The 3123-nt window shown below is 37.9% G+C and overlaps 1 non-coding gene across 1 annotated transcript; it reads right to left on the reverse strand.

Annotated features, from left to right (window-relative positions):
• Positions 1-1702: 1702 nt before the first annotated feature.
• Trnas-uga lies at positions 1703-1777 on the reverse strand. The gene has a single exon. It is a non-coding gene; the product is annotated as a tRNA-Ser (tRNA).
• Between the last annotated feature and the right edge of the window lie 1346 nt (positions 1778-3123).

Genomic DNA, 3123 nt, shown 5'->3' on the forward strand with positions numbered 1-3123 from the left:
GGAATGAACAAAGTTGGTGATGCATTTAAGTACTTAAGGCAAAAATCCCCTTACTTAAGTGATGCCAAAGTAAAGGAGGGCATCCTTGTAGGCCCATAGATTCGAGAGCTTTTTGGAGGCCATACTTTTAATGGAATCATACAAGGTGATGAGAAGCATGCATGGGAATGTTTTAAGACAGTCTGTTTACAGTTCTTAGGGAACAAACGAGCAATAAATTACAAGGAGATTGTAGATAACATGTTATCTAATGAAAAACTTGGTTGCAACATGTCATTGAAAATGCATTTTTACATAGTCATCTTGACATCTTCCCCAAAGATTGTGGTGCAGTAAGTGATGAACATGGGGAGCAGTTTCATCAAGATATTGCCACATTTGAGAAGAGGTATGAAGGAAAGTGGAGCCCTACTATTTTAGCAGATTACTCCTGGACTGTCATAAGGGATGTTCCCAAGTATGTGTATAAATGTCAAGCCAAGCGAAAGTGCTCATCTTCTGAATTTATCTCTGAATAAAATATGTAATTGTATATATTGTACATATGGACATTTAATATTTGTAATTCTTTATATACATTTGTGACCAGTTAACTTACATATTTTCTTTTGTGCTTTATATAGTTCTGGTACAAAGTAGACTTACATAGAAAGTATTTTCATTCACGGAAAATTATATTTATTTTTTCTTAATATTCTACTTTTGTACTTCCAGAATGGCACTGAAATTTATCAACGCATAACACACAACATAATTCAAGTAATTATTGACTTAAAATTTGTTAGGCTGAATCTTGGAACACGAATGCAGTTGCTTCTCTTTTATCCAAAGGTCTCTCTAATTTTCTTGTGGGCAGCACTTATCCTTTCTCTAACTATATTTGCTTCTTCAGCCTTGCATTTGTTATACAATTTATACAATTAATTATGCTCAATCTTGGAACATGAATGCATGTTTTGTTAGTGTGTTATTTATACAAAAATGTAGATTACTTTTTTAAAAAAGCTAGAGCTAAATATTTATGAAGATGATGATTTTGTATCATTTTATACTGAAATAAACATGACTAACTCAAAATCATGCAATTTACACACTTTCACTTCAGATTTGTTGTTCAGTGTAACCATAATGTAGGTGCAACCACAACAGTGGAGTAACTGAAGAGGCCAGGCTGGCCATTGGATTCTGAAGAGTTGCAGCAGCCTTTTCAGCAGTTGCAGGGGCAACAGTCTAAATGACTGAGTGGTCTGGCCTTGTAACATTAGCCAACATGGCCACGTTGTGCTGGTACTATGAACTGCTGAGAGCAAGGAGAAACTGCAATCTTGATTCTTTTCTGCTGAGGGCATGCTGGTCTATTGTATTGTATAGTTAAATGATGAAGGCATCCTCATGGGTAGAATATTCCTACACCTACTTCTACATGACTACTCTGCAATCCTGCCTGGCAGAGGGATCACTGAAACATTTTCAAGCTATTTCACTACTGTCTCAGTCTTGAACAGTGTGTGGGAAAATCGTACACTTAAATCTCTCATGTGAGCTCTGCTTTCTCTTATTTTATTATGATGATTTTTCCATATGTAGGTGGGTGAAACGGAATATTTTCACATTTTGAGGAGAAAGTCTGGATTGTGATTCCATGAAAGGTGCTAGCCACAATGAGAAACGCTTTTGAAACTTCCTGGCAGATTAAAACTGTGTGCCAGGCCGAGACTTGAACTCGGGACCTTTGCCTTTCACGGGCAAGTGCTCTACCAACTGAGCTACCCAAGCACGACTCACACCCCATCCTCACAGCTTTACTTCTGCCAGTACCTCGTCTCCTACCTTCCAAACTTTACAGAAACTCTCCTGCGAACCTTGCAGAACTAGCACTCCTGAAAGAAAGAATATTGCGGAGACATGGCTTAGCCACAGTCTGGGGGAAGTTTCCAGAATGAGAAGTTTCATATCAACGCACACTCCGCTGCACAGTGAAATTCTCATTCTAGAAATGCTTTTGTTTTAATGATTGTCACCTCAACTTACGTAACATATCTGTGACACCCTCTTCCCTGTTTCGTGATGAAATTTATTGATTTTGAACTGCAGACTAAAACCAAAGAAATTGCAAGAAGGTAGGAAATTAAGATGGAACCTAGTTAAATTAAAGCAGCCAGAGGTTGCTTGAGATTTTCAAAGGGAGCATTGGGCAACATTTGATGAAACAGATGAAAGATGTACAATAGAAAATGAATTGATGGCTTTGAGAGATGAAATAGTGATGGCAGCAGATGATCACACAGGTGAAAAGACAAGACCTAGGAGAAATTCTTGGATAATGCAGGAGATTTTGAATGTAATTGATGGCAGGAGAAAATATAAATATGAAGTGAAGAAAACACATGAAAGGAAATACAGTGGTCTACAAACTGAGATTGACAGAAAGTGCATAAATATTTAGCTAGGGGCAGATAACAAATGCAAGGCTGAAGAAGCAAATATAGTTAGAGGAAAGATAGGTGCTGCCCACAAGAAAATTAAAGAGACCTTTGGATAAAAGAGAAGCAACTGCACATCAAGAGCTCACATAGCAAGCCAGTGATATGCAAAGAAAGGAAAGCTCAAAGCTGGGAGGCGCGTATAATGATCTCTACAAGGGAAACAAACTTGACAGATGTAGAGGGGAGAGGCAGTAGATGAAGATGAGGTGGGGGATATGATACTATGAGATGAATTTGAGAGAGTACTGAAAGACCTAAGTGGAAACAAATCCCCTGGAGAAGATGGCATTACCTCAAAACTACTGATATCCCTGGGTGATCCAGCCATGACAAAATTATTCTACCTGGTGTGCAAGACGTATGACACAGACAAGGTACTCTCAGACTTCCAGAAGAGTGTAATAATCCCAATTCCAAAGAAGGCAAGTGCTGACAAGTGTTAATTCTACTACTGGACCTTATGTGAATATTGAAAAATTTTGATATGATCTGTTTACAGAAGAGTGGGAAAATAATTAGAGCCTGACATTGGGATCAGTTTGGATTCCAGAGAAATGTGGAAATGCGACAGGCAATGTTGATCATATGATTTATTCTGTAGGAAAGATTGAAGAAAGCAAACCTATATTAATAGCAT

Source organism: Schistocerca americana, chromosome 8, assembly GCF_021461395.2.
Source record: "Schistocerca americana isolate TAMUIC-IGC-003095 chromosome 8, iqSchAmer2.1, whole genome shotgun sequence".
Taxonomy (NCBI): domain Eukaryota; kingdom Metazoa; phylum Arthropoda; class Insecta; order Orthoptera; family Acrididae; genus Schistocerca; species Schistocerca americana.